General features: G+C 43.1%; 1 protein-coding gene across 12 annotated transcripts in view; it reads right to left on the bottom strand.

Moving 5' to 3' along the window:
- Positions 1 to 14,433, bottom strand: part of HPCAL1 (hippocalcin like 1) — a 66,400-nt gene that overhangs the window by 31,284 nt on the left and 20,683 nt on the right. Inside the window, exon 1 of one of the 12 annotated variants that reach the window (XM_065055926.1) lies at positions 10,744 to 10,845. The exons of the other annotated variants lie outside the window; for them this stretch is intronic. The gene's annotated coding sequence lies outside the window, so the exon portion shown is untranslated. Of the gene's footprint in view, positions 1 to 10,743; positions 10,846 to 14,433 lie in introns of those variants that run through there. 12 annotated transcript variants of the gene reach the window in all.

Genomic DNA, 14,433 nt, shown 5'->3' on the forward strand with positions numbered 1-14,433 from the left:
AGAGGGAAAATTTAGGCTGCACATAATGAAGAATTTTTTTAGAATGAGGGTGGTGGAACACTGGCCCAGGTTGCCCAGAGAGGTGGTAGATGCCCCATCCCTGGAGACATTCCAGGCCAGGCTGGATGGGGCTCTGAGCAACCTGATCTGGTTGAAGATGTCCCTGCTCATTACAGGGGGTTGGACTAGATGAGCTTTGAAGGTCCCTTCCAAACCAAACTATTCTATGATTCTTACTCCTTATATTCACTCTTTTTTACAGTGGTAGAGTAAGACAGAAAACAATGGTCTAATAAAATACATATGATAGCTCCACTTATTTAATTTCAAATAACTTCCCAGTCTGTCTGGGTTACTGTCTGTTAACCTGAGATGCTGACCTGAACACTGTTAGCCAAATAGTATTTTACTGTATCACTTCCACCACACCCTGTTTGTGGTGTTTCACAGCCTGCCAGCGGTGCTCAGAATCAGGTCCAGGTTGTGCTTCGGCGCTTCAGTCACATACAAGATGTACCCCTGCCCTCCATCCCAGGGCTGGGCTGCACTGCCGAGCTCCTGCCTGCCTTCCCAGGCACAACCGCAGCATCACTTAATCTCCACTATCCATCTTCCAGAACCTAGTCTCCATCACCTAATAAAATACTTCAAAACCCATCTGCTCATTTGCCCTGGGGGCAAAAACCCGATACCTATGCTTTCATCCCCAAAACGAAAAAGTACCAAGGACTATTTATACCAGAAGTGCGCAGCCAGAGTCTCCTGACCACGTAGCCAAATACTTAACTTTGCTCCGTCGTTGCAAGGGTTGAGCAACATGTGGCTGAAAACATCACCTTGAAACCCTGGGGGCTGAGCCACAGACCAGGAGGCAGCACGACTTTATGTTGTAGAGGTGCAGAAAAAAAAAGATGACTTCTGGTACCTTACCACATCACTCCCAGCATCGCTGCCTCACAGGCAACAATCCTGGGCTAGGAAAGAAGTCAGACAGTTTCATATTGTGTATTTCCTACCAACCCAAGCTTCCTTCCACTGCTGCATGAGCACAAGCAACACAGGAACCAGGCAGGATAATTGTAAATGCCCATCCGTGTGTTAAGTATTGCAGGTCACTGACCTGGCTTGCTTAGGACAAGCTCTGAAGCACGCTTGTCGCTGTGGGCACTTTACGTCTCTGGGGCTTAGTGCTGCAGTTCCTTCATGCAGCACTTCTGTTTTTCTCTGGGATCGGGTTTGGATATTGGGAGCACTGGCAATTCGTAACACAAGAAGAAGAAATAATAAGGTTGACCTCAAGCTGGTTCAATACACTCATTCTGAAACTAAAGCAGCAAAACCATGATGCATCATTTTTTCCTACCATGGTCTTAACTGTTACGGAAAATGCAGTAATGAAGAAAGGGTCTGGCTTGTGAGCTAACCGTACCTGTGTGCACCGCATCTGCTTCTTCATCATGTACTGCACACCACAGCAATGACATACATAGTGTATGAATGGCTATTTAAGAGCCCTAGGCAGAAGCGATTGTAAAGAGACATGCAGTTTAAACTTTTGTTAAAGGAATGCCTATAATACAGTCAAAAATCACTCAATGCACTGGAGGCTGAATGTTGCTACAGAAAATTATGAGCCTCCCCTTACAAATATCCTTACCTACCTACAAAAGGGAGTCAGTATTTTAATGTAATCTTTATTCAGCACATGTACTAGACCAGAATAAGGTGATCATTAAATAGTTTAAAATAAAGAAGCTAACAAAATTTAATAAGCCTCAAGAAAACATGTGAAACAGGGCTAAGAAGCTCCACCAACTATGCCCTGCTCTTAAGTCTCCTCTTAGGAAACCTTCTACAGGAGATGGAAGGACAATCTGCTTCCACACAGGATGGATGACAGACAGGTGGCTCCTTCTGCAAAATCCATTTTCTTTATCCTGCACAAGTGGATAATTCAGCTCAAGGGGAAGAAGGAAAAAAAAAAAGGAGAAGGGGAGGTAAAAATGCTTGAATGTCAGAATAGGCAAAGTACTGAGCTAGAAAATCTAGATTAAATTAAGCATTCCTGCAAATTTGTAATAGATAAACAAATGGCTCCCATCTGGAAGCTCAGCAAATTAACTTGAATCCTGGTTAAGACGACAGCACCAGAGCCTGCTTCCACAAATGTAAATATCCAGTGTGCATTTGCAATCCAATCACAGGCTAAAAATATAAGACAACTCAGAGTGGAAATCCGATTTTGCGTCTACCCTCTTAATGGGAAATAAAACAATCGCTCTCTGTAGACACAGCAATCTGGGCTCATTCTTCCCACTAGAGCGATGCTTCAAGATGTCTTCACACCATTAAAGTCTTCCAGCTGCTTCTGATTGCAAAGCCACACAGCTCATGTGTTGGGGGCCTGACTTTTCCCCACCATACTCTGCTTCTCCATCTCCATTTCCAGCAGCCCCTTGCTGTTCCACCGTGCTGTCCTCATGTCTCTCTTTACTCACACTATTTTATGTGGTCCTTATTATTCAGAGTATTACAGTTCCTTGTTCCCTGTGAGGTTTATCTTTGGCCTTCTAGTGAGAGACAAAGTGCCCTCAGAATGCACATGGAGAACTCAACCACAGGCATGGACAAAGGCCCAGGACTAAATTTAGCCCAGAAGAGGACAAACCCTCTGCCAGTGGGAGAAGTGGACTAGGAAAGCAATTTGGAGCAGGAGCCTGTTTTAGATGCTCACTGGTGATGCCTGCCTCCCTCTAGGCTATTGAGACAGCCTGGGGAGACCATGCGTGGTCTCCGAGCATTATCCCCAGGGACTTTCTTTCCATGCTACAAAAGGAAGGAAAAGCTATTACAAGTTAATGTCATGCATATAGTTCAAGAACTGACAGTGTAAGTGAGGTTTTAGGGTGTTCCACTACCAGAGGCATTCATGGAAAAAGGACATTCCTCCATTGATAATAGATGGCCTTCTGTGATCACAACAGGCACAGCTGAGCACTTTAAACTAAACACACACACAAAACTCTAGAGAGAGAATAATCAGGAAAATCAGTTAATTCCCACATCTGGTTTTAATAAACAGACAGGGGGATTGGTAAATGTGGACAAAAAAGCTCAAATTATCATCCAAACTTAGGAGAACAAAGAGCATGTTACCATCAATAGCAGCAGTCAGATACGATGGTAGATAATTAACCAGAAATTCACAGATGATGAGTAAGAAAACAAGATCAAAAATTAACATACTGATACTGGCAGCCAGGGCAATGCAACGGAAAAGTCAGGAAGCAGAAGGAGAAGGAACTCAGGAGGACGGCAGTCATGGCTGGCCTATGGTGCTGTGGGGTCCACACTGCTTGGGAGAAGGAGGGACAACAGCACGGGCTGTCCTACACCCTACTGAGTTTGTGTGGGAGTGCAGTACAGACTGTAAGGTCCACGGCAAGATAGAAGTGCTAACAGGGCTTATCTTATTGTGGGGCTGTAACTTCCCAAAATATTCAATTGAAGAACCTACTATTAACGTTAAGAGCTGACCACAGACATTCCTGGAAGCAGCAGACAGCAGTTGTAATCCTCCAGCTGCTGAACTAGGAAAGGGCGATACTAATCTAGACACTTTAAGTAGCTGTAGAGTGCTCACAGAAATTAACTCTGAAAGCAATTGTAATCATGCAGAGGTGTTTTAGGTAAAATACTCTGAAGTGAAACATATAAATTAATATTTTCAATTTCCCATAAGCTTTAAGGAATCAAACGAACTTGGCATGGAAGGCAACCAGACTAAAGTGCTCAAGGACACACTTGCAAGAAACTTGTAATATCTTTATGGTAAAGATTAAGAAAAAAAAAAAAAAAAGATGAAAGAGTTGGTACTTATAAATCCAAGCAAAGTGGGGGAAACATCTAGGGAATGATTACTAATCTAACTGGAGAAACAATCACCAAAAAAGGGATTTTAGGACTAAGCAGAGTGCCTGTGAGGAATAGAAAGGAAGGGCTGCTCAGCAAAGGCAGCTGTGTCAGCGGGTAAGGAAGCAAAAGAGTAAAGAGAAATTGCCAAAGTCAAGTTGAATTAGATCATGCAAATGAAAATAAAGAGCACAGATCAAACTGTTCTTCAGCAATACAAATTAAAAAAAAAAAAAAGGAGACTGGCAGATTAGTAGCACTTGGCTGATGCATCTTAAAATGAAAAGCATGAGAAGGGAGAGGAGCTTTTGCTGTTACTGGAAAAAAAGCCATAGCACTGACAAAAAAACACCGAACTATTAAACAGCCTCTAAGTTAAAACTGAAAGTGGGGCAATGGAGGGAGGTGAACAGCCTCTCAGCAGGGCAAGCACCCAAGAGGGGACCTGTTTGTTTGCTTGTTGAGGCTGGAAGTCTACTCGCCGCTCAATGCAACAGCACAAAATTGGGCTTTGCAATCAACAAGCTTCGTGAAATCCGCTATTTTGAAAACTGCTGACCATCACCTACTCACGGAGAAACCTAAATAACATGATGATGAGAGAGTCTCATGATCCGTGGAGAAACTATCTTAAAAATAAGGTTAAATGAGATTAATTGCCACCTGTAGCTCCACCCCTCAGCAGCCACACAAAAGACCACCCTCGGTGCCTTCCTTCAGCATCTTCACACCCATACCATGGGTGCAATCTGATCTGTAGCTCCATCAAGCCAGTACTCAACCGTACATGCAGTCATTGGCTTTGTGCCTGCACTTCATTGAGAGTTAAACTGAAAACCTGTGCGACAACAGAATTGCCATCACAACCTTATTGTCCAGAATTATTATTACATTTTATTATAATATGATTAACCAGAACAACTTACAGAAAGAGTAAGAAGCTATTTGAGTAACTCCATGACTTATGCCCAGCTCCACTGCTGCTCACCACCTCCAAGCTGGCTCAGCTGGGCATACAACCAAACATACCATTGCTACTCAAAGTAATGAGAAACAGCTTAACCTCTAACCTGAGGAGATACTGTGAGGACACCTCCTCAAACAGAAAGACAATTAGAACCAGCATTAGCACACACACAAGTCCACAGCATCAACAGTTGGCTGTTATGATGCAACGTGGTATGTAGCGTTATGACTTCTTGCTGTAAAAAGGTTCAGAATGTACAAGTTTTTAGAATGTATGACGAACTAAACTGGAGTATTTTCTAAAGTCTTGCCTTTTCCTCTCACAAATCATTGCATTTTAAAGTGTTTAGTCATCTCCCTAAATTCAGCTGCCGATTCAGCTCCTTAACTAAGAGCTGGGAGGTTCTCCCTCTGCACCCCATAACCAAAAGGAAGATCTTCCGAGAAGAAAACCAGGATGTAAGCAGGTATTCCCAATACAAGGACTACTCCAGATAGTCAAATGATGGATATTTTCACATGCCCTGCATGTGATGCCACCAACTTACAAAGAAGAGCACTGGTGACCTCCCATCAACAAAAGCTCTCAAGCATTGTTATTCACCCTGATTAAGCATACATCTAAGTGCACTAATAAATCCAGACAACCCCATGATAATTCAAGCATATGCCTCAAATGAAATACAAGACTGAAAGTTGTTCTGGCTCAGGGAAGACTTCAAACACCTTTCATAAAACAGTTTTCAGTGCAAGACACAAGTGCAACGCTGAAGCAAAGGTGTAGACTGAAAAAGAACCAGGCTACAAATCACAATTTATTTTACTGTCAGTGTCTTATCTTTAAACAAACCTTGCAGATAAAGAACAGCAGGGAAGAGGCTCAAAAATTGTTTCAAAGACAACTGCACTTGCTGTCTGCTAGTAAATTAATCATTTATCATCCACTTAGCAATAACCTTAATTATTTTGGAAGACATTCATATTCAAAATTGTTAAAGCACATAGTAAGAGTGAGTCAAGTCAAATCTAACCCTTCTTCATTTTACATTTGCCTTAGACATGTTATCTCCAGTACAGAAAGAACCAACTTCAAGGAAAAAAACCTGTCATGTAGATTAAAGTTTATTGATTACCCAGACAACAATTCCAGCCCAGCAATTTGAGATCTCTCCAAGGGAAAAGAAAGAGATGGTATTTACAGAAACTGCTTCTAATGAGAAAACCATAAGGCAAGGGAGGCAAACCCAACAGTAATGAGTTTTAATTTTTATAGATGATAAACAACTGTTTGCTCTCTTGCTTTTATAATTGCAATTCCCTTTATAACTGCAGTCCTTATGCTCTAACTTTCTCCAGAAACACCATTCCTAGGCTAGGATGGCCAAAGCTGAGTTATGTCACAGTAAGTACGGGCAAAGCATTTCCAGCCTTGATTAAACTCGCTTTGCCAGGAACAGCATTAAATTTATCAGTTTAAGAAAAACCCTGCAACAACCGGTGACACTGAGGGACTCTCGCTTTTGCCCCAGTGATTTGAACAGCACAATTTTGCACTGAGCTCTATAATGGAATACTTTATTTCTAAAACAAATCTCAGTGTCTCAAGAAGGTAAGTCCATTTCAGAAAGGGCACCAAACCCAAAGAAATCACTTTTCTGAAAACAAAACCAAACCAAACAAAACCCCACAACACAGAATCACAGAACGTCAGGGATTAGAAGGGACCTCGAAAGATCATCTAGTCCAATCCCCCTGCTGGAGCAGGAATACCTAGATGAGGTTACACAGGAAGGTGTCCAGGTGGGTTTTGAATGTCTCCAGAGTAGGAGACTCCACTACCCCCCTGGGCACATGCTACTTTTCCCAAGTCTGCTCCTGACAAGCCAATTTGCTGAAGCTAATAATGAAGAAATCTCCCCTGTTGGCCAAAGACCTGAGCCAGCAGAACTTGGGGAACCAACATGGGCCACTGCTCCTTTGTGGAGCTTCATATGGTTTTCTGCAGACAGAACAAACTCACTTCTGCAAAGCTAATCCTCACTGTGCTCTGTGTTAAAGTTGCATGATGACAAGAATGTTGAAGCTCCAACACTTGGGGTAAGCAAGGAAACCCAACCACAAGGCTGTTGCAGCTTCTATCAGCTCTCAGCTCTGCAGGTACTGGATTTGCCTTTGTCAGATATGAAGTAACCTGTTGTTCCTCCACCGTGAGAGAAAACGAGCTAAAAAAAAAAAAGGCAAACAGAGGAGAAGACAACTGTAGTATAAAGACTCCTCTGAACTGAGCTACAGCTGAGCTTGCATGCAAACCGATTTGGGTTTCGTGGACAAACTGCAGCGATAGGAGAAGAATAAAGTAAACAGCCATTTGCCAAATATAACTTTCTAAAACAGTTTGTCAGAAAAGAGCAACTTTTGTAGAGTGAAGCAATAGGGATGGAACGGACATTCTCACAGCATCACATTTTTATTTAGAGAAGACAAAAAAGTAAAAAAATAAATACATCTTGCAGATGGCCTGTCTCTGAGTGGCCCCGATAAAAGCCTCTGTGTCCTGACTCAGGGCCAGCCACATTCCATCTCCAAACGCACAGCCTGCAGAAGCATTAGCAGTAATTAAGAAAAGCCAACTGTAGTGATAAACCAGACCTCTGTAAAAGAAATACACACTGCACTGATACAGATTTTTTTTCTTTGACTTTTTGGTGGACTAATGTAGTACACTCCTTATAAAGACAATTTCCAAGCACATCACAGTTGTCCCACCACCCTTGCCTCACTGAATCCCAGATGAGACCCTCAGCATGACTTATCCAGCAGCTCTCCAGAACAGTACCAAGGACTTCATGTATGGCCATCATGCAGATCCTGCTCTTCCAAATTGCCACACAAGTGTTCAAAGTGCAGCCCCTAAAAATTTGCTATGATGTCACAAAAAGTTTTCAGAACCACTGATCCAGTCTTTTCTGCATCCAGCCACCACCTGTTTGGCCTACACCTCATGTTTTCAGAAGATATGCAACCACGACCTAAAAGCCTCCAGAGAATGAAGAACCCATCACAGCCTGAAACAGTTTGCTCCCAACAGTGATGTTCTTCTACTGTTACGCAGGCAGACAGTACACAGTTTTTTGGGGAGAGGTGGGATAAGCAAATTTGATCGTTTCGTGTCATCTCTCTCTTCATACCATATATAGCTCAGCACTCACTTGTGCAGCTCACTAAAGATTAGTTGGCTCATTCAGGCAGGCAAGGGTAGACCCTTAAGACGTTTAAGTGATTTGGGGCAGGATGATCATTTGTCTCCGCCCTGTCCACAATTAACTGTTCCAGGGCCCTCATCCATGCTAGGCCTGAGCTCTGCTGGGGCAGCAAGCAAAGTGGAGGAGCTGAGCTCCTTCCAGCACCACCAGGAGCATCTCCCTGCCCTCAGCTTCCAGGGGTTTAAAGAACATTCGCACAAAAGGATCCAATCCCATCAACACTCTCAGATCCTGCTCATTTCACCTTAAGTTCAGTGTTGCAAACAGCAGCGAAATTAAGCAAAAAAGCCTTGCAGTAAGCTAATAAATCGTGTCATGTATCTATGCTCAGATGGTTGTAAAGAGCATGACAAACTTAAAATAGCCTGCAAATTTCTAAAATTAAATGGTTCCTGGTGTTACAAAGGTCAGCCATCTGTTCAAATGTTCATGTTACAGTTAATTTAACTTTTATTCTTCCGCTCTCCTCTCCCGGCTCAAGTATACTCCCCAGGAAGAAGTAAACCTGGCTGCAGCCACTGTAGTTAGACAGACAGCTCTCCTCATCCACAGCACTGCCCACAGAAAACACATCTATGGTTAAGACAGACTACAGAAGCAAAAAAGAAGGAAAATTAGTAGAAAGGAGCAGTGTTTTATCCAGGTCTCACAGGACAGCCAAGTGCTGCAGAGAACCAGGCCGTTCAGAAGAGAACTCATCAGGTTCTGAAAGCTGCACCCAATGGCCCCAACACAGCAGGAGACCTCCAGCCCATGCTTCCCAACCTCTGCTCCGCCTTGCAGGGCTCCAAGAAAAACTAGAGAGCATTAAAACAGTAATCCGCCATCTTGTGATATGGAGGGTTTCACAGTGAAATATGACTGTTTGCAATGGATTTCACATATATTTCTAAAGGAACTGTTTGCTTTAAAAAAATAATTACAAAAAAAACCAAACCAAAACAAAAAAAACCCCAGCAGTCTGGAGTTACTCGGCAATCAAGGCCAGCTCCAGCCTGAAACTGAGCTTATAGGGAGAGAAGCTGGCTCTGAGTTGTGCATGGTATGAAGAGAGATGACACAAAACAACCAAGTTAAGCATCCTTTCGCAGTCTAGGTTATTCTGCTTTCTCCCCTATTCCTCATAATAAAAGCGGTGGGGAAATGGAAAGAAAAAAGATGGCGGGTTCCGATCAAGCTGAAGGAGGAGGGAGACAGAGCCATAACATGCTGACTTAAGGAAGAAACCAAACCTGGACAGGGAAAAGTAAAAGCTGTGCAAGATGTGAAAGTGGACAGCTGAGAATGCGTTGGCCTTCTGCAACCTCCAAACGCTCTTGAAATGCCTCTTCAGGGAAGTAACGAACGCACTTTGGATGACAGGGAACCCTTGTCTATCAGGATCTCTCTGGCACAAAGGAAAAGGCAATACATGCATCTTCACGCCTCCAGCTTTTGTCTGGGAATGATGCCTTCAAAGGAGACAAGGCAACACGCTGCTTTATTGTGTATCGTTTTAAACCAGCAGGACTTGGAACAGATTTTGATGGAGATATTTGGATAAAATTCTGTATAACAAAGACATTGTGCAGAACTACCCACTGGGTTGAACACAGCCAAGTTTGGATGGAAAAAAGTGTCCCCATACTTGCTTGGAAACCCATCTAGGAACAGGTGTGAATCCTTGGTATTGCAGGTGGCTTAATTCAAGGGAATAACAGTAAATGAACTATTTGGAAATGTTGCCATTCATTATTTTCTAACACCTCCAGCTTAAAACCTAGAAAACACTTAGCAGCCTGACCTTTAGGATGAATGTAAAAACAGTGCTACTGCACCAAAACAAGATATTTTCCTGCTTGTTTTCTAAAGTCAATAAGACCCATATTATTTGAAGAATGGTAGCCTAAGGGAATCTGCTTCACTGCAAAACTGTTTAGGCAGCTGCCATTAGTTTGAAAGCCCAGTTTTGTTTAATGACTGCAGTTTCACGTTCTCCCAACGCCATGCATCATAACTGTCATCCCTAAACCTGAGATTTATGAAAGCAGGCAGCAGCATCATTGTACCCAGGGGTCTGCTGACATTCCCTTTATTAAAGCACTTCTTGCACGTTTTGACCTGCATTTAGGCATAACAAACCCTGGGTTCTGCGTGGGTGCTGCTCCACTGCCCTGGGTGCCTGTGGCTCCAGGCAGAGCCATCGTCACCACCAACCATGGCATCTCACAGAGCATGGAAGGCTGAAGGGAGAAGGATGCTAGAGATGCGATGAGAAATAAAATCAAACTTGTATATTTGTTTAGCTAGAAGTAGACAGAACAACTCCCTTGCCATCACAGGAAGGGATGGAGAGCATGGTAAAGGCGCACCATCCTACCAGGTCACACTTTACCCAGGGTGCAGAAAAAGCATGTGGCTGGAGGGGAATGCAACCGCAGAGCTCGTACATGCCTAGAAACAACCAAAGAACCACACAGCCTGGAAAACTAAACCCCTTTCCACAGAGACCCTGGTTACAATCTTTAAAAGCACACTGATTCAAGAGGACAATTAGAAGTCATTTCGCAGGTATCCCACAAAATTCAACATTTAGTACCTTCCTGCTTTTAAATGTTTGTACCTGCTGTCACCTCTCAATCCTCCATTCAGTTGCTGTTTTTCAGGTAAATTCATCTCCCACTGTCTTCATAATGGTGAATGGGGACCATTCAATCCTCTTACCTGACCCTTCAAGTGAAGAGCAGTTTGTCAGATATATTGCGTCAAACTTAAGACAGAAAGACCAATGAAAACCAAAGCCCAAACAAAAGGAAAAGGAAATAGCTCTTTTCCTCAGATCCAAAATACGTAAAAAGCATATGCAAACTCAAGGAAGGTACTCCCAGCATATTTTGAAACCAACCTGCTCAAGGTTTTGAATTCTGAAGTTTCTATTTTCATACTCTTACATTAACATATCTATTGTGCTCCTTGTTACAGTGTCAAAATACCTTCTATATGAATTATGCTGAAATATTTTAATCTAGAAAAAGTCTTAGAAACGAACTGCTTCAGGGATTCCAAGGTAAATTATCAGAACTAGATAATGAACCATTCTGACATATAGGTAACAATGGTACCTAACAAACAACAAAACACAATACACACTCTTAATGATATACGCCATAATAATGACACGCCACGAAATAATCTGTTGATGATAAATCCCTAAAATGAAATTTCTCCCACAAATTACAAGAAGTATTTTTCTTAAATTACCTTTTTCCTGGCATTTCATTGAAGAAAGTGTCAAATTATATTCCCCTTGAAATTACATGATGACCAAATACTATTTTTTCTGTGAAATGAAAATTCTGTAGCTGAATCCACTTCAGTTTTACCGCAGCAGATTCACTGCATTTTGTGACCATGCTCCGTTTGCTGATGAAATCAGAGTCAAGACAATTAATTCTCAGGCTTGAGGGTGTAAGACAGACAGACAGGGAGCACCGAGCAAAAAAAAAAAAACCTTTCCCAGCCCTCCTGTACCAAAGTAATGGAGATACCACCTGGAATCTACATCCCCATGCTCTTTCAGCTCCCCAGTCCTGTCTGGAAGAGAAAGGAGGAAGAGAAAGGAGAGTTCAGCTGAAAGGGACCTGCAGCAAACATCTAGTCCAACTGCAGATCCTGATGCTTCATCCCAGAAAACAGCAACAAGGGGCTGATGGTCACATCTGCTTCCCCTGGCAATGGAAGCTTCTCTCTGGAAGGGACCAATCGAGATTTTGATTGCTAAGAGACAAGGTTTTTTGGTAACCCAAGGGCAGTATTTATACATGTTGAATGCTTAGGGAGAAGAAAACAAAACTGAGTGGCTCAGCTCAGACCTCTTCGCTCACACACACAAAAAAACTTGCAATCCACCAGCCCCACTGATGCTCCACTGGAACTTCACCAGAACATCATGCTGGAGGAGGGATGTGCCTGGACGCAACAGCAGGTTTAGAGCCAACACTTGGTGGTGTTGGGGTAAACAACAACAAAAAACCCAAACCAACAACAACAAAACAAAACCCCAGCAACCAAATGAAAAAAAGCCCCAAAACAAGCCCCCAAACTGAACAGTTAATAAAGCAAAGGAGCCCAAGCCCCTGGCCACAGCAAGAATATGGCAATGAAGCTACAGGAAAATGCACAGACCTGTAAGCCTATAAGTGGTTAGCTAGTTAAATGGTTACGTTTGCCACTGAAACACTTAAATTAAAATACACACTAAGCATAAAAAGGGGTAAAATGAATGGAGGGCATTTTTCTTTTTAAAGACAAATTTATTAGACAGGTCAAAACCCTCAAAATAGGATGGAGTTTTGAGCCTTCACTTCAAAAAACCTTTTAATTAACATTCAAAATCAACATTCAAAAATTTTCCCTGCCTTCCAGCCTGGCTATTCTGAAACCCAGCATGCATCCCACATCAAAATTATTCACATATTTTATTATGGCAAAACCAACAATTTACATTCATCTGCCCTAAATGGTGTAACGGAGATCAGACTTCGCCAGCAGATTTCCACACCTAACGCAACAGCCCGCGGTCAGCAGGGAGCGGGACTGAAAGCCTTTGCAAGCAGCTGGCTGCTGTGCTGCACCGGCAAACCTACGGCACCTTCTCACCCTTTCCAATGGACGTGTTGTGCCTCCCACACGGAACTGTGAAGCATCCAGCCACCACCACTGGGTTTTTTCTGTGCAAGGTAGAAATCAAGTAGTTATCAGAACTTATTCTGCATTCTTGATAATTAAAGAGAATGCTGTAAAAATTCACATCAATAAACAACTGTTTCAAATGAATGTCTGAGGGAGATGGAAACACTCACTGCATTTTTAGCAGGCTGAAGCCCCATGTGTCTCCATGTATGTTCACAAACAACTGGGGACCATGTTAGAGACAGCCGTGGCTGTTCCTGGTAGCATTTCCCAGGGCTTTTCTGCTACATTCCCACCCGGATCCTGGTGCCTTTGGGTGCATGAGCCAATTAGAGCAATAAAGCTGCTTGCCAGCTGGGCTGCCGAGGAATGCCAAGCCCAGGAGGATGCCTGCAGGCATGTGCACATCAGCACTGAGCTGCTCCACCACTGTCAACCATCACATCTCCTCCCAAATGTCAACGAAGGCCAGAAAGATGCCAGGAAACCCCCCAAGTGCTGTATTCCCCCGCCCCAGAGCAGCCCCACATCCCAGCACATCCTGGAGGTGGGATGTTGGGGGTGGGTGATGTCTTTCCCACTGTGCTCCCCAGAAAGGGGCTGCATCCAAACCACCTGTGGGAAATGATCCCTGAGTCATTGACACTCTTCTAGGCTATTCCTAAAGCACCAAAATGGCACCATGAAGCCATTTTTGCACCCACAGCCAGAAACAAACCAGTCTGACTTTCAGCAGTCACTCCTCGCTACTCTGCAAACCCCAAGACCTGTCACAAAGGAAATTAATTTTGAACAACTCCAGAACATGAATATTTGTCCCAGCTGAGAGGAAAAAAAAAAAATAAAAAAAAAAAAAAAAAATCAATCACACCTCACTTCTCATTGCATTCCTTTTCCAAGAAAGGCCATGCTTTTTTTCCCTTACCCTCTAGAAATGCAATGGCTGGCAGTCTGTCCAACCCGCAGCGATGCAGCTGGACAGACATGCTGTCCATAGATAGCTGACTGCACCCCTCAGCCAACCTCAACCCCAGGGCATACATTTATTTTTGCTTTATCAGGGCAGCAAGCTGCTGCAGGGTGGTAAGGAGGAGAGGAGGAAAGGATCCACACCAAATTACCACGATTTTTTAAATTAATAGAGGCAGGGCCTAAGAGAAAAGCCAGCAAGGTGCAGGGACACAAGTGCTGGTACAATGTCCACATTCAAGCTCATTTGCTTGAATTAGACAACCCTGTGAGAGCTCAGATGGATGAAACCTAGGTACCCCAAGGTAACTCCACTGAGCATCCCCAAACACACTCACCCTCTTACACCAAAGCTTGTCCTAGCAAGTACCAAGTCCCTGATCATAAGCCAAGCCACTCTCTTATTTTATTCCAGGCCTGGCCAATATGATGGACATTACATGATAATTAAAAATTTAATGACTCACTGTGGAGGAAAGGGAAAAATATTGTCACATTCATGCATAATCTTTGCAGCTCTTGCTATGGACAGGATTCGTACAGCCATGTTGATTTTTTATAAAAATAGTAAATCGTATTGCCCCCACGCTGCAAGACCAAAGATTCACAGTGATACCTTAATGCAGCTTAAATAAAAATAGCACTACCTGAG

This window comes from Columba livia, chromosome 3, assembly GCF_036013475.1.
Source record: "Columba livia isolate bColLiv1 breed racing homer chromosome 3, bColLiv1.pat.W.v2, whole genome shotgun sequence".
Classification (NCBI taxonomy): Eukaryota; Metazoa; Chordata; class Aves; order Columbiformes; family Columbidae; genus Columba; species Columba livia.